A 26174-nucleotide genomic window follows, 5' to 3' on the forward strand; every position below is an offset into this window, starting at 1 on the left:
ACAGTCATTGGATCTCGACCAACGCGAGCAGCAATGTCGCGATACGGTAAACCGCAATCGCAGTAGCCTACAATCCGACCTTTATCAAAGTCAGAAATGTGATGGTACACATTTCTCCTCCTTACACGAGGCATCACAAAACGTTTGACCAGGCAACGCCGGTCAACTGCTGTTTCTGTGTGAGAAATCGGTTGGAAACTTTCCTCATATCAACACGTTGTAGGTGTCGCCACCAGCGCCATCCTTGTGTGAGTGCTCTGAAAAGCTAACCATTTGCATATCACAGCATCTTCTTCCTGTCGGTTAAATTTCGCGTCTGTAGCACGTCATCTTCGTGGAGCAGCAATTTTAATGGCCAGTAGTGTACTTTATTCCGTTAATCTTGTTTTGCTTTTGTTGAAATTCATCTTATTTCCATCTTTCAGGACAGTGCCTATTCCGTTCGATTGCACTTACAAGACCTTTGCTGTCTCTGACAGAACTACAATGTCATCGGAAAGTCCTCAAAATTTTTATTTCTTCTCGCTGAACTTTAATTCCTAACCCAAATTTTTCGTTGCTTTCCTTTACTGCTTTATGAGTGTACGGATTGGAAACATCTGGCATAGGCTACAAGCCTGTCTCACTCCCTTCTCAACCACTGCCCTTCTGAACCACTGCTTCCCTTCCATTGCCCTCGACTCTCATAGCTGACCTCTGATTTCTGCACACGCTCCTTGTATTTTCGCTCCTTGTATTTTACCCCTGCTGTCTTCAGAATTTCAAAGAGAATATTGAAGTGAACATTGTCAAAAGCTCTCTCTAAGTCTATAAATGCTATAAACATAGGTTTACCTTCCCCTTAACCTACTATCTAAGATAAGTCTGGGACCAGTATTGACTCGTGCGTTCCCACATTTCCTCGGAACAGAAGCTGATTTTCCTCAACGTCGGCTTCTACCAGTTTTTCCATTGTTCTGTAAAGAATTCGTGTTAGTATTTCGCAACCATGACTTATTAAACTGCCAGTGCGGTGATTTTCACACCTCTAAGCACCCGATTTCTTTGGAATTGCAATTATTACATTTTTCTCGGAGTCCTAGGGTATTTCGCCTGTCTCATACATCTTGCACACCAGACGGAAGAGTTTTGTCGTGGCTGGCCCTCCCAAGGCTATTAATAGTTCTGACAGAATATCGCCTATTCCTGGGGTGTTGTTTCGAGTTAGGTCTTCAATGTTCTATCAAATTTTTCTCGCAGTATCATATCTCCGATCTCATCTTTATCTACGACCTCTTCCAATTCTATAATATTGCCATAATATATTTGTTGTATAGGCCCTATATATATTCTTTCCACAATTTAGCTTTTTCTTCTTTGCTTAGAACTGCTTTCCATCTGAGCTCTTGATATTCACAAAGCTGCTTCTCTTTTCTCCAAAGTCCCTTTTAATTTTCTTGTTGGCGGTATCTATCTTTCTCCTAGTGAAATATGCTTCTAAATCATTAGATCTTTCCTCTATCCATTCTTGCTTAGCCATTTTGTTCTTCCTATTAATCTTATTTTTTTGGCCTTTTGTAATCTCTTTTTCCTGCTTCATTTGCTGCATCTTTTTATTTTCTCCTTTCATCAGTTAAATTCAATTTCTCCTGTGTTATCTAAGGATTTCTAACAGCCCTTGTCTTTTTATCTATTTGATCCTCTGATGCCTTCACTATTACATCTCTCAAAGCTACCTATTTGTCTTCTAGTATATTCCTTTTCCCTGTTATAGTAATTCGTTGCCTAATGCCCCCTCTAAAGCCCTCAAAAACCTCTGATACTTTCAACTTACCCAGTTCCCATCTCCTTAATTTCCTACATTTTTGCAATTTCTTTAGTTTTAATCTACAGTTCACAACCAATAGATGGTGGCCTGAGTCCACATCTGCACCTGGAAATGTCTTCCCTTTTTATCCCTTTTCCCCCATTCATATTCACCTACAATTTTTTCCTCTTTATTTTCCTAATTTCGAATTTCAGTCCCCTATCACAATCAAATTTTCGTCTCCCTTCACTACCTCAATAATTTATTTATCTCATCATGTATTCCTCAATCTCTTCACCATCTGCGGAGCTAGTTGGCATATGAACTTATACTACCGTGGTGAACGTTGGTTTTTGTCTGTCTTGGATGCGACAGTGCATTCACAATGCTGTTCATAGCATATTCCCCACGCTCCTGTTTTCTTATTCATTATTAAACATACACCTGTATTATTTCTCTTGTATTTATAACTCTGTATTCACCTGACCAGAAGTCCTGTTCCTTCTGCATGGAACTTCACTAGTTCCCACTATATCTAACTTCGGCCTATGTATATCTGTTCTTAAATTTTATAACCCACCAGAATGATTAAGGCTTACTAACATCCCACACTCCAATCCGTAGAACACCAGTTTTGTTTCTCCTGGTGACGACGTCCTCCCGTGTAGTACCCGCCCAGAGATCCGAATGGGGCATTGTATTACATACAGAATATTTTACTCATGAGGATGCAGTCATCATTTAGCTGTACAGTAGAGCTGCATGTCTTCAGGAAAAATCATGGCTATAGTTTCCTCTTGCTTCCAGCTGTTTGCAGTACCTGCACTGCAAGGCTCTTTGGATGATATTATAAGGCTAGATAAGTCAATCATCCAGATTCTTAGCCTTAATGAAGAGGCTGCTGCTCCTCTTCAGGAACCACACATTTGTCTGGTCTCTCAATAGATAACCCCTTTGTTATGATTGCACCTGCAGTGCGGCTACATGTATTGCTGATGCCCACAAGCCACTCCACCAACCGAAGTGGCCGTGTGGTTAAAGGCGCTGCAGTCTGGAACCGCAAGACCGCTACGGTCGCAGGTTCGAATCCTGCCTCGGGCATGGATGTTTGTGATGTCCTTAGGTTAGTTAGGTTTAACTAGTTCTAAGTTCTAGGGGACTAATGACCTCAGCAGTTGAGTCCCATAGTGCTCAGAGCCATTCCACTCCACCAACGGAATGGTCCATAATTAATATGGAACATGACAGTGGCTGGGAATAAGATACATAAGAGGAAAGATGTGAACAGGAAATACTGAACTTGTCCATACTAACCACAAGCCTTGACCCAAGATGCTATGAAAATGTTGGAGATACACGAGTCCTCAAAATGCAGTTATGTAAAATAACTGTGGAACATCAGATTACTCGGCCTCGCCAGCACACAACAAGAGCACTACTGCAGCAGCACGGCGAAGCTGCTTGAGCAGGTCTCGTTTCCATCGCTCACTTTTAACGCAGCTTTGCTTCACCTGGCCGGCGGTTTCATCACTTGACTTCAGAGCGACACGACAGAAATGTTCCCTACACATGGTTCACTTTTGAGACGAAGCCCGAGCATAACTTGGGCCACAGCACTGTGTATAAAAAGCCGCGCCCGAGTATAACTCAGGGCGCTATTTTCTCGATGTGCGAGACACCAATCGCTCTAAAAATGGACTCATTTCCTATGAAAACAATGTACGGACTTTGCGCTACCTGTTCCTTGACAGCAGCTGCCTCCTGTTTTCAATTTCTAGAATTGTTCCGAAAGAAACGTTAACGAACTTAACAAATGCTGTCGCGAATGGCTGAGCGAATATGTGATAGCGTTGAAGTAATTTCTTGCAATTACTCATTAGGTTTCGCAGTTTTCTGTTATTCTGTAACAAATCCGTCACGTTTGCTGAGCGACCAAGAAATTTTGGAAGCTCAGTGCGGCCGGCCGCGTTGGCCGAGCGGTTCTAGGAGCTTCAGTCCGGAACCACGGTGCTGCTACGGTCGCAGGTTCGAATCCTGCATATGGCATGGACGTGTGTGATGTCTTTAGTTTAGTTAGGTTTAAGTAGTTCTAAGTCTAGGGGACTGATGACCTCAGATGTTAAGTCCCATAGTGCTTAGAGCCATTTGAGCCATTTAAGCTCAGTGGGGATATAAATTACTAAACACCTCCCCTCACCCTTTTTTTTTGGAAAGGTAATCACTTCCTGTCAGCATCATTTTAAAATTTTTAATCTATCGAAGAAGCAAAGTAAATATGAAAAATAAATCTTGAAGCTTAGTCGTTTTTTAGTTTGAATTACTCTTGATGATACGTTAATTATAAGGAGTCTGTTCAAAAAACTCCGGAACTTTGACCACAAAATTTTTCTACGCTTACCTTTTTCTTATTGTGTTTGGTCTGCTTCGAAATACTCTCCTCCACAATTGCTACACTGCTAGCAACGCCGTTTCCACTTCCGGAGGCAGTCTTGGTACGAGTCTTGCTGAATGGCGCGAAGCGCCGTCTGCGAATTTTTTTATCTCGTGTATCACTGCAAATCTGCGTCCTTTCATAGGCATTTTCAACTTTGGAAACAAAAATAAGTCCGCAGGGGCCAGGTCTAGAGGGTACGCAGGATGAGGCCGCACAGTGATTTCGTTTTTTTGTGCAACAGTCACGCACCAGCAAAGATGAATGTGCGGGTGTGTTACCGCGATTCAAGAGCCACGAATTGACTAGCCAAATTTCAGGCGATTTCCTTCTCAAGTTTTCTCACAGTCTTCGCAACACATCCCGATAGTACCACCGATTAACGCATTGACCCTGTGGCACGGATTCATGATGAACTAATCCTTCAAAGTCAAAGGAAACTATCAGCATGACTTTGATATTTGTCCTGACCTGACGAGATTTTCTTGGTCTTGGAGAATTTTGCCGATCCTTTGTGAAGATCGAACCTTGCTCTCATCACCAGACATAATTCTCTTAAGGAATATCTCATTCTCATTTGTGCGATCCAAAAACTCTTCACAGATCGCAATACGAAGGTCTTTGTGGTCTTTATTCGTGAGCCGTGGGACGAACTTGGCGGCAACACGATGCATTCCAAGATGCTGTGTCAGAATGTGATGCCACGATCCAACTGAAATGTTACATTCCTCTGCAGTCTCTCGGATAGTCAGTCTCCACTTGGCAAGCACATTTTCGTTGACGTTTCTGACATCAGCGTCGTCAGTAGACGTCGAAAGGCGTCTTGAACAAGGGTCATCTTCAACTTGCGTCCAGCCATTTTTAAAGCGTGTGACCCATTCGTAACACCGAGTATGGCTCAAGCACTCATCACCGAAGGCTTCCTGCATTATTTGGTGTGCCTCTGTAAGGGTTTTCTTGAGTTTCACGTAAAATTTGATGCAGACGCTTTGCTCCTCCAACACTACCATCTCGAAATTCGCAAATTGTGCAACACAATATAGCACTGAATAATGACTAACAGACATCCAGAAATGAAACTTCCGGCAGTTACACATTAAACACAGGTGTGTGCAGGTATGCCAACCAAATTTCGCCTTAACACACGATTGGCGCAAAACTAGGAATGTTCCGAAATTTTTTGAACAGACTTCGTACACGTGCTACTAACGCTTGAAATAATATTGTAGATGGTCCGTTTTCTAGGACCAATGTTGTTTACGTGGCTGGTCTTCGAAGTGTGAGGAGAATGTAGTAGATAACTACGTCATGATAAGCACGGTACTAACCTCATTCCTGTGCGCTTTGCAACTACGCAGCTCATGCGCAAGCCGTCACAGCTGAGCGTCCACCACGTACACATACGGGACCAGATCACGCCTGTTTTTATTATTTTTTTAAATTTTTTTATTCCTCTGTTCAGTCGTGAAATGGAAACCACAGTGAAAATCAGAAATTTTTCATTTGTAACATTTAGCTACACCTTCCAGCTACTTCTCCACGTAGTCGCCGCACTGACTTAGATATTTATTCTAGCGACATACCAACTTTCCCATACCCCACTCACAGAAGGCAGCCGTCTGTGCTTTCTGCCAATTTGCTATCTTGGTCTGTGTCAAAATACTGTCCTCATACCCAGCGGTCTATGTGAGGGAAGAGTTGAAAAGCAGAGGGGGCCCAGTTGGTGCTGTATGATGGGTGCTCAAACACTTCCCATCAAAAACGCTACAGCAATGTCTTCGTTCCACTTAGTTAGACCTCAGGGTACGCTACAGCCCTGGTGGTAACCAGAACCTAACATCAAAATATAGATCTACAAGCAAAACAAATATCATCAAAACAATTATTATCTCAGTTTGTGCAAATATCCCGTGGTTCACCACTACATCATTACGACACGTGTCAGAGGCAACACACCAACAAATACGTCCTCCAACAAGAGCATTACTGTACTCTTGAGCAACTGCATTACGTATTTCTGTGTAGTAGTGCTTAGTACACCCTCTCGCCGTGCTGACGACGGCGACACATTGTAACATGGACCCCGTGGGATAGCAAATGTGATGGGGAGCCATTATGATTTACGACCGACCATGACCCACGGAGGAGTCCACTGCACACATATCTCAAACCAGGTGTCCATAGTATACCATACTGAAGTGAGGGGAAGTGTGAGCCCACATAATAACTCTCGTATCCAGAGAAAGGTTCACAAACTAGGGCAACAGAGTGGTGCAGGTTTTGCTAAGAATGGTTCAGTAACAAGATGCTATAGTCATTCCTTGCATGCACACGATTGAACGAAAGCTTTCGGTGTCACTCGCCAGTGAGCGATACTCCAAACGGAGCGGGAACCCCATTTTATCCCCAATAAACATCACCCCCCCCCCTCCCCGAAAATATTTCTACCACTTCCCTGAAGTTTTCGTTAGGAAATTGGACTCAAATGGTTTACGACGTACTCGTACCTTGGCATAGGCGTCCACTGATTGTGCTTCTGCGCCCTTCTTGATGTCTTTGCTCTGTAACACTTCATGACACGAGGAACACGTGCAGGGCAGTGGATTCTATAACTCATGGTGAGGTGGTGGTGAGGTGACGGTTAAGGATGGTATAATGGCGGCCATGAAGGTATGTGTGCACATAAGAGGTGACATTTGCGGCAAATGTGCTAATCACAAGATGTTCCGATACGGTCTAAGCTAATTCATTCCACTGGCGGCAGCTCCCACGGGCATGAGCGTAAAAATCGGTATGGAGCAATATCTAGACCCCAAAACTGTGCTACTGAGTTGAAGGCACCTCCATGGGCATGAAGGTAAAAACCACTACGGAGCGCTGTCAGGTCTCCAGCTTGGTGCTACTGAAGTGAAGGCGCTTTATGCGGGATTGAAGTAGTAAGGTGTACGCTGGCGCAATTTGACACACTGTCGTTAGTATGGACTTGCTCCAGTCTCAGATTCGTTGACGTCTGCAGCTATCTCCAAGCTTTAAATCTTCAGTAAAGTATAGTGACGGTTTTTACGCACGAGAGTAACGGACGGTCGTATAATGAGGCGTATTGTATTGTGTCATGCAAGAATTTCAGAATATATGTAGTGCGAGTAAATCTGCCTCCTTATTTGAGTAGTCACGCGACTACCTGTCATTCAGAGGATTTGGGTTCGATTCCCCGCACTATGAGGGATTTTCCCTTGCTAGGAGATCTGAAACGGTGTCCACTCAGTGTAGTGATGCCAATTGAGGAGATAGTTGAATTAAAAGTATCTAATGCAAGGCCTGGAAAGACGATAATGGCCATGAGATGGTGTGCTAAGACCAGATAAAGTACCATAAGATGAGATACCCGGTGTATGTCCTTCAACAATATGGCTTCATGAAAAGAAGAAGGCGGGGATGTATTCCTACGGTGCGAAAGCGAGGACGGTGTGTTTCTCATGAATATGGTGCAAATGGCTCTGAGCACTATGGGACTTAACATCTGAGGCCACCAGTCGCCTAGAGCTTAGAACTTTTTGTTGTTGTTGTCTTCAGTCCAAAGACTGGTTTAAAGCAGCTCTCCATGCTACTCTATCCTGTGCAAGGTTCTTCATCTCCCAGTACCTACTGCAACCTACATCCTTCTGAATCTGTTTAGCGTTTTCATATCTTGGTCTCCCACTACGATTTTTACCCTCAGCGCTGCCCTCCAATACTAAATTGGTGATTCCTTGATGACTCAGAATATGTCCTACCAATTGATCCCTTCTTCTAGTCAAGTTGTGCCACAAATTTCCCTTCTCCCCAATTCTATTCAATACCTCCTCATTAGTTATTAGATCTACCCATCTAATCTTCAGCATTCTTTGGTACCACATTTCCAAAGCTTCTATTATCTTTTTGTCTAAACTATTTATCGTCCATATTTCACTTCCATACATGGCTATACTCCATACAAATACTTTCAGAAAAGACTACCTGATACTAAAATCTATATTCGATGTTGACAAATTTCTCATCTTCAGAAACGCTTTCCTTGCCATTGCCAGTCTACATTTTATATCCGCTCTACTTCGACCATCATTTGTTATTTTGCTCCCCAAATAGCAAAACTCATTTACTACTTTAAGCGTCTCATTTCCTAATCTAATACCCTCAGCATCACCCGATTTTATTCGACTACATCCCATTATCCTCGTTTTGCTTTTGTTGATGTTCATCTTATATCCTCCTTCCAGGACACTGTCCATTCCGTTCAGCTACTCTTCCAGGTCCTTCGCTGTCTCTGACAGAATTACAATGTCGTCGGCGAACCTCAAAGTTTTAATTTCTTCCCCATAGATTTTAATTCCCACTCCGAATTTTTCTTTTGTTTCATTTACTGCTTGCTCAATATACAGATTGAATAACATCGGAGATGGGCTACAACCCTGTCTCACTCCCATCCCAACCACTGCTTCCCCTTCATGCCCCTCGACTCTTAGAACTACTTAAACCTAACTAACCTAAGGACATCATATACATCCATGCCCGAGGCATGGCAGTCGCGCGGTTGCAGAATGAAGCGCCTAGAACCGCTAGGTTCGTATTGACAGGTGTATGTGACAACCGAGTGTAGTTTATCAGAAGGTAATCGATCAAACCGGAACCAGAGTATATCAGATTATAGTGCTTATTATAGTATCTGATGTCGACTGCATCGGCATAAACATTTTCATGCTGTTGGAGTGTCATTTTTATTGAAAAGTTCGGAGTGGATCGTTTGTCTTAGAAATCTATACCAAAATTCTTGCTGTCAGAAATCAGATAATATATGGACAAATCTTGAATGGCAATTCTTACGCCAATGAACCTGCTAGAACAGGACGGGTAGTGCCAGGACACAACCCCCATAAAGTGTGTGGGAAAGTAACTCAATCGTTAAGATGATTCACAGGGGGCAACCGGGTAGCACGAATACCAGTTTATTTCTCATTTGCGACCAGTGTCGAGTTAGATAGTCGCAACTACATTAGGGCTGCCAGATTAGCGCACTAATTATACTTCATTTCATAAGGACACGTTTATACGACGGATTTTATAGGTAGGCTGCATGAAGTACTAGAACTGTGAAAAAAATAAAATAGTAATACATCACTCTCCTGCCGCGTGAGTAACCTCACCGGAGCAGCAATAGTTGTCTTCAAAAGTTTTCCATATTTTACAGCCCTCCGAAAATCGGAAGCACGAACTGCTACTGGCATAATAGAAATAATTTAACTTTGTGGCCCGCACCATAATTTTTTACAGAAAAGCCATCTCAGTTCTCTCTATGCACGGTATAAGAACCGAGTAATACGTCTACGCGCACACTCTAAACAAATACTCCTCTGCATCATATGACCAATATTTATTTTCGTACATAATGTCCCTCGCATTAGTTGTCTCCAAAGTTGTTAGAGACAACAGCTGAAGCGGTTTGCGAATTTTCAATGCGTGTGTGTATGTATATACGGGATGATTCAGCTGCCCCTACCGATGTCGTTCAATGCAACATGCATTGTTATATCTGGCCTTCATAAATAATGCGCGAAATTTTCGTATTCTCACGCTTACTACGCACAAACTATTTGTCCTACAGAAAAAAATGAACAGGCCATTTTTGGTAGGAAATTTAATGCAGTTAAATTTTGTGCTGGGATACGTTTTCGCTAGAGGCCGTAGTTCTCGAGTTATTCAAGAAAAACGCACATAAATGACCTACAAGTGCACCCCCACTCAGTCTTGTTGGTCAGGGTCTCTGGTATCTTGTTCAAGGTACTCTCTCCTACCATTGTAACACAGGCTTAGCCGAGCACTTACAAAATTGTAAAACTGACGTTTGTGTAAATTTTACGCAACAATTTCCTGAATTTAACAGCGTAAAATAAACAATTACATCGTTGCATTCGTCAGAAACGTGTTTGTAAGAGCTAAATCTGGATCGAACTGTCTACGTAATTAGTTTTAGCGTAACATATACAAAAGTCGTCTTCGATTCATTACCCTCACGGGATCATTTACATCAATAATGTTAACGAAATAGCCGACTATGCTGGTGGCCTAATAGCCCAGTCAATAGAGACCAAAATATGTGGAATACTGGGAATACTTCGGGTAGACGGAAATGTTTGTACACTGGTAGGAAGAAGTGGCACGAACAACAAACTAGATCTTGACCTGTGAAGGATGAGTGTGGGTGTGGAGGTGCGTTTAAAGGTCAGTTTCGTACGTTTTTCCTGAATAATTCGAAAACTGTGGGCTTCTACAAAAACGTATCCCTGTACAGTGTTTTAAATTTCCCAAGAGAAGGTCCCGTTCATTTTTTTTCTGTAGGACTAATAATTTTCGGGTAACAAGCAAGAGAATATAAAAATCTCACTCGTGGTTTTATGAAGGCCAGATATAACACACTGCACGTTGCATAAAACGACATCGTGTGTGTGCGTGTGTGTGGCTATGTGTGCACGTGTGTGTGTGTGTGTGTGTGTGTGTGTGTGTGTGTGTGTGTGAGAGAGAGAGAGAGAGAGAGAACGTCCGCTATGTTTTGTGCATATGTGGAAGTGTTACTGTGAGTATGCGAGTGGATGGGAGTGTGCCTATGGATGAAAGAGATAATATGTTGACTGAGTCTCCTTGATCTCTGACTGATGTTACGATACGGAAACATGGATGCCGACCCTTATGGCAATAAAGTGATGAAGTTACAATCCCAAAGTAATGTGCGAGGAAATAAACAATGGAAATAAATCTTGGAAAATAAAGCGAAAAATTTGCTCTCCTAGTCAATGATGCAATAATATGACGCACAATCTCGCTAGCTACAGCTATGCGGGCTTCTGGCTACTTCATAAAGTCCTAAAGTGATAAGAAATACCGATAATGTCTAAAAATATAAAAAAATTGCAAAAATACGTTCTCCGGCTACTTACTTGATAGTAAGGTAGTAAGACAGTTCCTCTAGCAAAGATACGGGCAAATCCTTGGGGTCTTTAAGGACTAAGACACTTTTTGATCTCTATATTTCCAGTCACTAACACAGCATGCACCGAAAGAGAAATGCAAAAGAGAGTTTGAAACTATGAATATACACGTGACTTCTTCTTCTGAGGATGAATCTATAATGAAAAAATAACTGAAGTTGTTTCTCACAAGAGACCAAATATCATTAAATGTCAAAATAAATTCCACTGATACGTTGTTTTATTACTTCATTCTTCTCATCATTAAACAGACTTTTGAATGATTTAATGACATATCAGCTCCATCGATTGCACCTGACGTCTGTATCCTCAATGTCGGCTCAGCACACAACAGTATTCCATCAATGAATTAATATATGTTAATTTACTGGAATTCATTTCCTCAAAGTGGGCGATTGTTCTTATGTCAAAAATAGGTGCTTCTAAATGTTTTCCAGTTTAAGATTTCATCAGTATGCACACCTAAGAACTTAGAAATTTTTTCCCTGTTTTACCGTTTCTTTTTAGTTTACTAGGTAAATAGGACGTGCGATATTTTGGACAGTACAAAACTGGATGAGTTGTGTTTCTTTTCAGATTTAAAGCTAGCGTACTAAATTGTTTGAGAAGCTCAGTAATATGCCCCTACCAGTTCAAGTTTTCATCAATACGTACACCCAAAAATTTGGAAGATTCTACTGTACTTACAGATACATGCCCATTTGCTACATCAGTCGTTGGTATGACTACCTGATGTACAGAACCGAATGTACTTTGATTTTTCAAAATTTAGAGAGAGTCCATTTTCAGAGAACCACTTAATAATTCTTCGTAAAATATCACTTACTAACTCTTCTGTCACTCCCCCTCTCACGGGATTTTTTATAACACTAGTGTCGTCTGCAAGAAGAACCAATTTTGCTTGTTGAATGTTATGTAGAAGATCGTTCACATATATAAAGACTAGGAGTGCATAAAATTGAACCCTGTGGAACTGCCTTTGTGATTTCATCCCAGTCACTTTCTGATATTGTCTGAATTGTCCAGCACAACCTTTCGCTCTCTGTTAGTCGAGTATGAATCATACCAGATATGTGTAAATCCTTCAGTCCCACAAAACTTGTGTTTTTCTAAGACAGTATCGTGATCTACACAATCGAAGAGCTTGGAGAAATCACAACCAATGCGAAATGGCTATATATAATTATTATGGCTTGTACTATTTGATGAGTGAGTGTACAAATAGCATTCTCAGCCGAACAGCCTTTCTGGAATCCAAACTGTGATATGCTAAGTTAATTGTTCCCAGTGAAGTGTGCGACTACTCTTGAGTACATTACTTTTTCGAATATGTTGGAAAAAGACGTCAGTAAGGAAGTTGGGCGATAATTATCTAAGTCTGTCTTGTAACCTTTCTCTTGAAGTGGTTCACTGCTTGCATAGTTTTAGGGGGGAGGGGGGACGTTGATGAAAAACACACACTATTTCAAAAATGCACCAAATCCACAGTTTTGGAGATATGGCAATGAAATTTTGTACAGCGCTTTACATGAATATAGCACATTTACATATAAAACCTTTGATTATATATATTCAGCTTTTTTAATAAAATCTGAAGTTTTATTTACAAAAAATAATGTATATTCATTTTTCTCAGAAAGTATTCAAGGGATTTCTACAAAAAAGTCTCTGTTTCATCTCTTTATACGTTGTAAGCTTCTCTTATGAGGCTTTTGGAATAGGTCAAATAGGAGAATTTTCACAAGTTTTAATTATAATTGCACAAGTACAATTTTAAATTCATGCAAAATTCCAAGCACTTTGCCCCATATCTCAGCTTGCATCAGAATTTCAAAATTTGCTCTTGAGACAACGTTTATTAGGTTTACAGAAGTATGTGTACAAAATTTCATAATTCTAGCATTCATAGAATCTGAGGAAAAGGTACATAAACTTTAAAAACAAAAGTTTTCAGGAAACGTAATTTAAAGTTCAACCTAACTTTTTACTTATGTCACTTCTTCAGAAGGCACCACATTTGTACTCTGGGTCGTCTTTTCCTTCAAGGCTTCTCTTCTGGTTTCTTGTTGTCTGTCTTCTTTCCTTTACCAGGTCTTCAACTGACTTTTCAGCTGCAGAGACGCGCTGTAAATCTATTTTTCTCAGGATGTCTTAAGTAAAATTTCCTGTCTTGAAGCCCATTCTTTCTAATATCTTCATCCTCCCGATGTTCACATCATTAAATACAATAACTGCATCATAAGTTGTAATTCTGACAACTGTAGCAGATGCAAATGTGGTTTAGGGAATCGTTTCCATATGAATGAAGTTAAAGACTCATTTGGATTTTGGGTTTTGCCATGAACACACTTTTTGAGAATGCAGGATCGGCCAAAGATTATCTATAAAACCAAAGAGTATGTATCACGGCCTTCTAGACGCATCCCGCACACGTTTGGTTGAAAGTAATTCACAGAATCGTTGTTCACTGAGCTGGTATCGAAGTTCTGCTTCAAAACGTGGGCGTGGCATGGTGGCCGCGTTCCACTTTTAATTAATTTTCAGACACTTCCAATGCTATTTCAACATTGAAACTTTGGGAACTTATTGTCCATGAGTTGCACTAACAAATAAAAAATAAATCGAAAATTGACATTTTTGGTCTGTTTCATCAATGTTCCCCCTTAACCTGTCTGGAAAAATTCCCTGTGCCAGTGATACATTACATGTATCACTAAGGACATTAATTATTAAGTTGTAACAACGCTTCAGAACTCTACTGAAACTCCATCAACCCCACAGAGGAGCGATGCCATTCTGTGAAGTTGACAAAAAGCTCTCCGGACCAAACTTAACTTCTAAATCCCCAATGGGCGACCGATTCCTTTGAAAAAGACATGGCCGTTTCCCTTCCGAATTCACGTCTAATCCAAACTACTTCTTTGTCTCTGATGGTCTAGTCGTCGACGTGACTTTGGAATCTAAATTTCCTTCTTTCCTTATTTAAGTAGTAATATTACACAATATACTACGCAGGAACTGAATAGTGTCACAGCTCCACCTCCACCGCGCATTTTGCTGCACTCTGCTGTCCTACTGTCCCTATGTAGACTGAGCATGGAATGCCCCATTTTCCTGTGCTATAAGTTAGCGCTGCAGAGACCTCGTGTCCTGGCGACAGCGGCAATGGCTTAAACGCCGTTCCCTGCGGCATGGGGGGGATTGCCGTGGGCAGCCCCAGAGAGAATGCCGATGCGCTGTCCGGCCGCTAAGTCCCGTTGATTTAGAGGCGGGCCTGGCGGCAGCGGCCGCTGATCCTAGCGGGCCGTGATCGCTTTCCCAAAGGCTGAGGCCGCGCCATCCCTCTGCGCACTGTGGACTTGCCACGAACCCGACAAGAACCCTGCGATACGACCACGTTTCGTAAAGCTATCAGAAAATGGCCCCATAAATTACTTCTGGCAAAATGTGTATTAAGAAGGCTCTGAGATATATTGTAGAGAAATTAATTACAAACAGAGGAATTTCGGTACTACGTTCTAGTGTCCTTAATCTCCTGTAATAATTATACGGCTGTTTTAGAAAGGTTCGTACGGTGTGGTCATAATGAAAGTGCAACTACGCACAGAGGTCCAGTATAAGCTGCAATTATCGCATGACAGCGAATTTTGGCAGATATGCTGATGCATTACTGTGGAACCGATTTACGCTGGGAATAACTTAGTTCCAATTTTGGTCATGAGGTGCAAATCTAGCCCTGTAAATGGAAGAAAGACGTACAGAAATGGATTCGGAACGCGACGTGGGCAGAAAAGGTCAAAGAAATGAGAAAGGCAAAATGTTGATTTTATTGTTAATGACTGCTTGGACAATTTGTTCAATATGAGCACCGTAGACGTTGATGAGATGCTGCATCCGAAAGAAGACGTGATCAACAGTGGCTCTCAGCAGTTTCAGTACAATCTGTCCATCGTGTTCCTGTATACTGGGCATATGTGGTAGAGACAGAAAGTGTCCATGGTAAACACGTTCTGTTAGATTCCCCAGAGATGAAAGTCACATGGATTCAGATAAGTTGATCTTGGGGCCACGCATTTGGAAAACATCTACAGATAAAACGTTCGTTGAAGGTTGCTTTAAGCAAATCTCCCTTTAGACCATGAGGTTTGTCCCCATCTTGCACGAAAACAGTGGTTTCTACACAGTAGCGCTCGTCCAAAGCACGAATCGCATGCTGCACAAGGAGGTCACAATAACGTGCAGACGCCACGATACACCAGACAGGCCCTCTGAGCGTTCCATTCTACATTCTATCGCTTGAGCCTTGTCCCACAGTTACGCAGGGTCAGCCATCGTTAATCGGATTTGGCATGTTAATGGTTAAGGGGTGCCCAGATGCGCTTCCTGCCGCCATCCCGTACCCCCCAGAAAGGAATTAGTGTACCCCCACTGTCTGCTTCGAGTGTAATAAATGGTATAGTGCGAATGTGTTCAGATGTCTGCGAGCCCTTGAACTGAGGCGGAATATGGGGACCAGCCAGGTATTCACCTAGCGGGATGTGGAAAACCGCCTAAAAACCACATCCAGGCTGGCCGACACATCGGTCAAAATGGCTCTGAGCACTATGGGACTCAACTGCTGAGGTCATTAGTCCCCTAGAACTTAGAACTAGTTAAACCTAACTAACCTAAGGACATCACAAACATCCATGCCCGAGGCAGGATTCGAACCTGCGACCGTAGCGGTCTTGCGGTTCCAGACTGCAGCGCCTTTAACCGCACGGCCACTTCGGCCGGCGCCGACACATCGGTCCTCGTCGTTAATCCGCAGGGCGGATTCGATCTGGTGCCGGCGCGCTTACTAGAGTCCAGGAAGCAGCGCGTTAGCGCTCTCGGCTACACTGGCGGATACAGGCACTCTGAGTGTATTCTCTTCAAATAAAACGGACTGAGAATAAATGTGTTTGTGAACCCACATTACACAGCCTCCTAGAGCAAGTGCAATGGCTCTTCGTGGACAACACGCTGTTTAACAGTACCACGGCGCTCTGTAAACCAAAATGTGTCTCGCCACTCCAAAGTATAGTGTCCGACCACTTGTTGTCAAGTTTGATCCGTACCAGAAACCGAAGAGCAAATTCAGAACGTTTCTGTGGATCATGAGGTTTCAGTTGTACCGTCTGGATCTTGTTCGGGTACTTGTGAAAAACGGCAAACTGCCTTGCCGCGGTGGTAACATGGGTTCCCGTCAGGTAACTGAAGTTAAGCGCTGTCGAGCTTGGCTAACACTTGTATGGGTGACAGTCCGGTCTGCCGAGTGCTGTTGGCAAGCGGGGTGTGCACTCAGCCCTTGTGAGAAATTTGTGGAGCTAGTTGATCTGAGAGGTAGCGGCTCCAGTCACGAAAACTGACAACAGCAGGGAGAGCGGTGTGCTGACAACACGCCCCTCCGTGTCTGCATCCAGTGACACCTATTGGCTGAGGATGACATGGTGGTTGGTCAGTACCGTTACGGTCTTCAGAGACATGTTCGAACGAACTTAAGTTTTTCCAGTGTAAAATATATTGCAAAACTACCGTACTGTTGACTGTAGGATAGACAAGTTTTCGTGACACTGCACAAGGACTAGCACTACCCGAGGCACGTGAGGCATGGTCACTTACAGTAACAGCTACCTCGTCTGTTACTTGCAATGGGATTCTTGAATAATGATAACAAAACTAACTGCTGTATTGGAACCCACGTCGTTTATTCTTTTTAACGCATGTTAGCAGTTTCGACACCAAGTGGTGTTACCTTAAGGCCTTGCATATGGAAACACACACAACAATATAGAAGAGTATGAGAGCATAGACGACATAAATCATAGTTTATGACTAAAAAGAGGGATAAAACACATCATAAAATTACTTAATAAATATATGCTATTGTTATCAATGTTGTTGTTGTGGTCTTCAGCCCAAAGACTGGTTTGATGCTGCTCTCCTCGCAACTCTATCCTGTGCAAGCCTCTTCATCTCCGAGTAACTGCTGCAATCTACGTCCTTCTGAATCTGCTAACTGTATTCATCTCTTGTCGTCCCTCTACGGGTTTTAGCCCCTCCCCCTCCCCATGCTTCCCTCAAGTACTAAATTGGTGATTCCTTGATAGCTCAGAATGTGTCCTGCCAACCGATCCCTTATTCTAGCCAGGTTTTGTCACAAATGTCTCTTTTCCCCAATTCTGTTCAGCAGCCCCTCATTAGTTACGTGATCGACCCATCTAATCTTGAGCATTCTTCTGTAGCACCACAGTTCAAAGTCTTTTATTCTCTTCTTGCCTAAACTGCTTATTACCCATATTTCACATCCATACATACTACACTCCATACAAATACTTTCAGAGAGGACTTCATCACACATAAATCTATACTCGTTGTTAACAAATTTCTCTTCTTTAGAAACGCTTTCTTTGCCATCGCCAGTCTACATATTATATCCTCCCTACTTCAACCATCATCAGTTATTTTGCTTCCCAAATAGCAAAATTCATCTACTACTTTATGTGCCTGGTTTCCTAATCTAATTCCCTTAGCACCGCCTTATTTAAATCGACTACTTTCCCCTTATCCTCGTTTTGCTTTTGTCGACGTTCATCTCATATACTCTTTTTCAAGGCACTGTCCATTCCGTTCAACTGCTCTTCCAACTCCTTTGCTGTCTCTGGCATAATTACAATGTCATCAGCAAACCTCAAAGTTTTTATTTCTTCTCCCTTGGCTTTACCTCCTACTCCAAATTTTTCTTTTGTTTCGTTTACTTTTTGCTCAATATCTAGATTGGATGACATCAGGTATAGGCTAAAATCCTGTCTCACTCCCTTCTCAACCACTGCTCTCTTTTCGTGCCCCTCGACTCTTGCAACTGCCACAAATTGTATATAGCCTTTCGTTTTCTGTATTTTATCCCTGCCACCTTTAGAATTTGAAAGAGAGCATTCCACTAAACATTGTCAAAAACTTAGTCTCTAAGTCCACAAATGCTATAAACGTAGGTTTGCCTTTTCTTAACCTATCTTCTATGAGAACGCGCAGGGTCAGTATTGCCTCGCGTGTTCCTACATTTCTCCTGAATCCAAACTGGATCTTCCCTGAAGTCAGCTTGTAGCAGTTTTTCTATTCTTTTGTAAGGGATTTGTGTTAGTAATTCGCAGCCTTGGCTTATTAAACTAACAGTTCGGTAATTTTCACATTTGTCAGCACCTGCTTTCTTTGGAAATGGAATTATTATATTCTTCTTGAGGTCTGAGGATATTTCACCTGTTTCATACATCTTACTCAGCAGATGGAAGAGTTTTGTCATGGCTGGCTTTCCCAGGGCTATCAGTAGTTACAATGGAATGTTATCGACTCCCGGGGCCTTTTTTCGACGTTTGTATTCCCTTTCACCTGCTTCATGTTTTGCATTTATACATTCTCTCCTTTTCTCGATTAAATTCAATATCTCTTGTGTTACCCAAGGAGTTCCACTAGCCCTCGTCTTTTTACCTACTTGATCCTCTGCTGCCTTAACTATTTCATCTCTCAAAACTACCCATTCTTCTTCTAATGTAATCCTTTCCCCTTTCTTGTCAGTCGTTCCCTAATGTTCCCTGTGAAACTCTGTAGAACCTCTGGTTCTTTCAGTTTATCCAAGTCCCATCTCCTTAAGTTCTTAACTTTTTGCAATTTTTTCAGTTTTAAGCTGCTGTTCATAACCAATAAATCGTGCTCAGAGTCCTCATCTCCCCTGGAAATATCTTACAATTTAAAACCTGGTTCCTTAATCTCTTTCTTACCATAATATAATCAATCTGAAACCTTCCGTTGTCTCCAGGTGTCTTCCACGTATACAGACTTCTTCCATACTTCTTAAACCAATTCTTAACTATGATTAAATTATGCTCTGAGCAAAATTCTACCAGTCGACTTCCTCTTTCATTCCTCTCTCCCAGTCCACATTCACTTACTACTTTTCCTTTTCTTCCTTTCCCTTCCATCGAATTCTAGTCCCCCTTGACTATTAAATTTTCGTCTCCCTTCACTATCTGAATAATTTCTTTTTTCTCATCATGCATTTCCTCAATCTCCTCCTCATCTGCGGAGCTAGTTGACATATCACCTTGTACTGCTGTGGTGTGTGTAGGCTTCGTGTCTATCTTGGGCACAATAATGCGTTCACTATGCTGTTCGTAGTAGCTTCTCCGCGTTCCTATTTTTTCATTCATTATTAAACCTACTCATGCATTATACCTATTTGATTTTGTGTTTATAGACCTGTATTCACCTGACCAGAAGTCCTGTTCCTCCTGCCACCGAACTTCACTAATTCCCTCTAGGTCTAACTTTAACCTGTCCATTTCCATTCTTAAATTTTGTAACCTACCTACCCTATAAGGGGATTTGACACTCCACGTTCCGATCTGTAGAACGCAAGTTTTGTTTCTCCTGATAACGGCGTCCCCCCGCCCGGAGATCCGAATGAGGGACTATTTTACCTCAGGAGTATTTTATCCAAGAGGATTTCACCATTATTTAACCATACAGTAGAGCTGCATTCCATGAGGAAAAATTACGGCTAAAGTTTCCCCTTGCTTTCAGCCGTTCGCAGCATCAGCATAGCAAGGCCGTTTTGGTTGACGTTACAAGGCCAGATCAGTCAATCATCCAGACTGTTGTCCCTGCAACTACTGAAAAAGCTTCTGTCCCTCTTCAGAACCACACGTTTGTCTGATCTCTCAACAGATACCCATCCATTGTAGTTGGACCTGCGGTACGGCTGTCTCTATCGCTGAGGCACCAGCCTCTCCACCAACGGCAAGGTCGATGTCGAATTTTTATTTATTTATTTATTCCTTCCTGCAAGACAGTTGTAGCGATGATGGAGGTGGATAGTGATAATGCATCCTTTATTGCAAAGCGGACTTCCGAAGGCTCAATAACATTGAGATTTCGCGTCCAGGAGAGATGCGAAAATTCATACTCGTGCTCAAAACACCAGTCCTCGACTATGTAAGTTGTATAAACAAGGGACAATCATCTTGGAATACAGCATCACCACTGACGAACAAACATCGTGCCATTGTATGGACCTGATCAACCAAAATTGTCACATAATCCTTGACAGCAGTTGCGTCAGTTATCATGTGCTAATGTGCTACAGTACGCTGTAAAAACAAAACTCCGTCTGGACAGGCCTTGGAAGGCCCAACGGTACCGACAGGCCGCCGTGTCATCCTCAGCCCACAAGTGACACTGGATGCGGATATGGAGGGGCATGTAGTCAGCACACCGCAGAAGGCTGTAAATATCGCACTAAAATTATTCCACTTCGCTTCGAATGTGACCCGGAAATTCCACTAAAATAACGCCATTTCTCTTCGAATGCTAGCCTGAAATCACACTAAAATTACGCCATTTCTCTTCGAATGGGGTGCTGGTATGCAAATAACCGGACGAAACTGTTTTTTAGCGCTCTCTCTGCGATAGCTAAAAACCAATGTCGAGTCCTCAAATGACGATCAGCCACGCTACGATAAACTCAGAGAAGTGACTTAGCTGTCTGATCTTTCTCTACTACACATGCTCTGTTGTGACATCAAGCCTGCTGGCACTACTCAAAGCACTGTGTAGCGTAATTTACAAGCGTTCAGAATGAGAAATTTCTGTAGCACTCCTGTTGTGACGGCACTGTGAGCGAGTGGTGTAAATCACAGACTGCTACCGTACAAACACAGGTTCGATTCGAACTGCTACCTACTTTTCTTCATTTTATTTTATTCCTCGCATTCTTAAACCGTTAATTATAAGGTCTGAAAATAGTAGTTCAGTTTATATATGTAAAATTAATATATTCGATTTATCTATGATTACTACCTCTCCAAGTTAAAAGGCTATAAGCCAGATTGTGGATAAACAAGAGAGTACACGAGAAAATTTAGTATGAAATTGTTTTCTGTAGATAACTGCAGTGGATCTGCTAAAGAGGCCCTTTTTCAGGAAACATTTGGACGAGAAAGGTAGACTTAAAGAGTTAGATACTTCAAATGTAAATTTAACAACATAGGGCCTGGATCGACGCTCACCGATTTGGCTTACGTAACACCGAAAGTTTCCAAACACGTGTAAAATGTTTTGATCAGCTTCTTAATTGTCCAGAAACAATCCATAAAATCGAATACTCAGACGCTCATGAAAATCTATATGAAGATGTACTCCCAACTATCAAAGAAATTGAAGAAGTTAATAACGGCCTTGGTACACCTGGGCATTGAGTCAAACAGAGCTTGGAAGGCGTGTACAGGTACAGCTGCCCATGCAGCTTCAACACGATACCACTGTTCATCAAGAGTAGTGACTGGCGTATTGTGACGAGCCAGTTGCTCAGCCACCATTGACCAGACGTTTTCAATTGGTGAGGGATCTGGATAATGTGCTGGCCAGGGCAGCAGTCGAACATTTTCTGTATCCAGAAAGGTCCGAACAGGACCTACAATATGCGGTCGTGCATTATCCTGAAGAAATGTAGGGTTTCGCAGGGATCGAATGAAGGGTAGAGCCACGGGTCGTAACACATCTGAAAGCTTACGTCCACTGCTCAAAGTGCCATCAGTGTGAACAACAGGTGACCGAGACGCGTAACCAATGGCACCCCATACCATCACGCCAGGTGATACGCCGGTATGGCGATGACGAATACACGCTTCCAATGTGCGTTCACCGCGATGTCACCAAACACGGATGCGACCATCATGATGCTGTAAACAGAACCTGGATTCATCCGAAAAAATGACGTTTTGCCATTCGTGCACCCAGGTTCGTCGTTGAGAACATCATCGCAGGCGCTCTTGTCTGTGATGCAGCATCACGGGTAATCGCAGCCATGGTCTCCGAGATGATAGTCCATGCTGCTGCATACGTCGTCAAACTGTTCAGGCGGATGGTTGTTGTCTTGCAAACGTCCCCATCTGTTGACTCAGGGATCGAGACGTGGCTGAACGATCCTTTACAGGAATGCAGATAAGATGCCTGTCATCTTGACTGCTAGTGATACAAGGCCGTTGGGATGCAGCACGGCGTTCAGTATTACCCTCCTGAACCCACCGATTCCGTATTCTGCTAACAGTCATTGGATCTCGACCAACGCGAGCAGCAATGTCGCGATACGATAAACCGCAATCGCGATATGCTATAATCCGATCTTTATCAAAGTCGGAAACCTGATGGTACGCATTTCTTTCTTTACACGAGGCATCACAACAACGTTTCACCAGGCAATGCCGGTCAACTGCTGTTTGTGTATGAGAAATCGGTAGGAAACTTTCCTCATGTCAGCACGTTGTAGGTGTCGCCACCGGCGCCAATCTTGTGTGAATGCTCTGAAAAGCTAATCATTTGCATATCACAGCATCTTCTTCCCGTCGGTTAAATTTCGCGTCTATAACACGTCATCTTCGTAGTGTAGCAATTTGAATGCCAGTAGTGTACATCTACTGCATAAGAAACGCAGTAAATAAAGTACGCCATACCATGTGTTAGCATCCTACTTATTTAGTATTATTACGGGGATCATAAATTATGTGGTGTTCATTTTGTTCCGTTGTTGATGCTCTGTGACCTTGTAGACCACGTGGTCCGTTGGAGACCGTATGTAACTATTTGATGAATAATGATTCAAAACTATGTTGAATTCTCTTTATTCGTTTTTCCACTAAAGCAGTTTGTATTGTCTCATATTTTTTCCTGAGTTGTTAACAGTTACTCTTATTTAAACTAATAGATGATACGAGCACAATTTGCTACATATACGAGTACTCTGTATTCCGCTTTCATTGTAACTGTTATTCAGACAAGCTGCCGCCGACAAGAATAGTTTTAACTTTTTTACATGAGTGTTGCAGTTAGTGTAATGGTGATTTATGCTGCTGAGAACTTCGAGGATTCCCAGCTGATCCAGAACATGTTCTTATTAACTACTGTCAATAATGTTTATTGTGTACTGGTGTTTGACTACAGAACGTGTAGGTTTACATCGGTATTCCAATCTTTCTTTCTGTCTGTAAGAGAGGATGATGATTGACTTTCACGTCGTACTAGGAGTGTGTCTGTTGATAATACTTTTGCGTTCACTTAAATTTATGTTTCAGACCCCCATATTTAACGTTGCGCTATCAAAGTCTTTCATACTTCTGAATGTGTCATCAACTTCAGTCACAACACGTTATTGTTCGTTCACGAGCAAAAAAAGGGGGAGGGGGAGTATTCTGGAGGCATCCACGCTGAAGTCAAACTAGTTATGCACTCAGCTGATGTTCAAAAACGAGTAGAAGGGTTTTAAGGTGACAACGCCAAAAGACTGTAGGGAAATGCAGAAAGACCTGATGAGTATCTACGATTGTTGCAAAGCTGGCAGTTCACCCTGAACGTAAACAAATGTAAGGTACTGAGCACAAATAGGGGAAGAGATCCACTACTGTTCGACTACACTACTAGTGACAAATCACTGACAATACCTTGGAGTAACTGTCTGGAGCGACCTAAAGTGGAATGACCACATTCAGCAAATAGTAGGAAAAGCAGATCCCAGACTGAAGTTCGTCTTGAGCCTTTGCCAAATGGAATTAATACACTGAAGTTCCAAAGAAACGGGTACAGGCATGCGTATTCAAATACAGAGATATGTAAACAGGCAGAAGAAGCGCAGTTGTTATATCGGTTGTTGCTGCTACAATGGCAGGTTATCAAGATTTAAGTGAGTTTGAACTTGGTGCTATAGGCGGCGGACGAGCGATGGGGCACAGCATCTCAGAGGTAGCGATGAAGTGGGGATTTTCCCGTACAACGATTTCACGAATATACTGTGAATATCAAGAATTCGATAAAACATCAAATCTCCGACAAAGCTGTGGTCGGAAAAAGATCCTGCAAGAGCTGGACCAATGACAACTGAAGAGAATCGTTCAACGTGACAGAAGAGCAACCCTTCCGCAAATTGCTGCAGATTTCAATGCTGGGCCATCTTCAAGTGTCAGCATGCGAACCCTTCAACGAAACACCATCGGTATGGGCTTTCGGAACCGAAGGCCCACTTGTGTACCCTTGATGACTGCACGACACAAAGCTTTACGCCTCGCCTGGGCCAGTCAACACCAACATTGGACTGTTGATGACTGGAAGCATGTTGCCTCGTCGAACGAGTCTCGTTTCAAATTGTATCGAGCTGATTGCGTACGGGTTGAGACAACCTTATGAATCCATGGACCCTGCATGTCAGCAGGGGACTGCTCAAGATGATGGAGGCTCTATAATGGCGTGGGGAGTGCAGTGATATGGCACCCCTGATACGTCTGGATACGACTCTGACAGGTGCCACGTACTAAGCATCCTGTCTGGCCACCTGCATCCATTCATGTCCATGGCCACCTGAATCCAATCATGACCACTGTGCATTCCAACGGACTTGGGCAATTCCAGCAGGACAATGCGACACCCCACACGTCCAGAATCGCTACAGAGTGGCTCCAGGAACACTCTTCTGAGTTTAAAAGCTTCCGCTGGCCAGCAAACCCCCCAAACATGAACAGAAAAGGTAGGCGTTGAATAGAACTTTACCAGCAATCATTCTTCCCGCGTGGCATTCATGAAAGGAATAGGAAAGGGAACAAACCATAGTGATACGTGGCATACCCTCAGCAATGCACCGGAAAGTGGTTTACAGAGTGGAGATGCAGAACACCTTTTGAAAGTCTGCGACGACGAAATCTTTTCACCTGCATATACAAAAAATGGTTCAAGCGGCTCTGAGCACTATGCGACTTAGCTTCTGAGGTCATCAGTCGCCTAGAACTTAGAACTAATTAAACCTAACTAACCTAAGGAAATCACAGACGTCCATGCCCGAAGCAGTATTCTAACCTGTGACCGTAGCGGTCGCCCTGCATTTACAGTTCTCAAGTAGTCGTATACAATCTGTGTTACACTCAATGCGGTTTCTCCTGAGTGTAAATGGGGTGCATCCATATGACTTGCAGTACCTAAAGTACCTGGTGGTTAAACTATAGTGCAGCTACTCACAGAGGTACAATGTGGCAATTCGTCTCTTTCCTAATCTTTTTCATCTGGAAACATTTCTTTAAATCTTCCTTGTATTCACAGCGTCAGATCTGCACCTGCAGGCCAAAATTAGAACTAATTTATCCGCCGTAAGTCGGTTTCTCATTAACGTATTAGCGTATCTTCCAAGTTTGCCTGCCATATGATAACTACAGCCCACACTGAATCTCCGTAAGTATCTGCAGCGTAATTATAACGAGCCGATATGTTGAAAATAAGGGTGATAAAACTGATTTTGTGCATACCTGTACCGGATCAATTTCAAGACGTTCTCGCGTCAAAAACAAGTGTCTGCACTGGAAGATTCTTTGCCACGCCTGACTGCTGTGGCTGGGCGCCTACGGAAGGCACCGGTGGGTGCCGCCGACGCGGCGTGCCTGCGAAAGTAATTACCCCGGCCGCGCGTCATTAATATGAGCGGCTGGCCCAGGCGTAATTAGTTGTCTGAAGGCTGCGGCCACCTGTTTGTTAATTGGCGCCGAGCCACCGCAGAGGAGCATCTGTCTCCTGCGCGCCGACCGGCAATTTGCTCTCTGCCGACTGCCGGCTGCCGACGACAAGCGCTGCGCCCGGTCCACAAAGCGATACCCCTGCCTTCCGCCGGAATAGCCTCCTCCGATAACGACCACGCTGTAGCGGAACCGCGCTACTGTCTACCAACTAGCCTACTTCGCTGTTACAGTTCGAGAGCAGTAGAAGTCCTCGCCACCCGACTGTCCTAGGTTTCTACTCTACATGCAGTTGTGGTGATACACCTCTTTTGCCCTAGACTTCTTAGCAAGTGGCAGCAAAACAACCCGATGTCCTGCCGTCTGACTTTGGAGGCATC

At 42.9% G+C, this 26174-nt stretch overlaps 1 protein-coding gene across 1 annotated transcript in view; it reads right to left on the reverse strand.

Annotated features, from left to right (window-relative positions):
- LOC126481602 (lachesin-like) overlaps positions 1 to 25870 on the reverse strand; it is a 760765-nt gene extending 734895 nt beyond the window's left edge. Inside the window, exon 1 of the mRNA XM_050105472.1 lies at positions 25591 to 25870. The gene's annotated coding sequence lies outside the window, so the exon portion shown is untranslated. The remainder of the gene's footprint in view (positions 1 to 25590) is intronic.
- Positions 25871 to 26174: the final 304 nt, after the last annotated feature.

The sequence above is a fragment of the Schistocerca serialis genome, chromosome 1 (assembly GCF_023864345.2).
Source record: "Schistocerca serialis cubense isolate TAMUIC-IGC-003099 chromosome 1, iqSchSeri2.2, whole genome shotgun sequence".
In the NCBI taxonomy this organism is placed as follows: Eukaryota; Metazoa; Arthropoda; class Insecta; order Orthoptera; family Acrididae; genus Schistocerca; species Schistocerca serialis.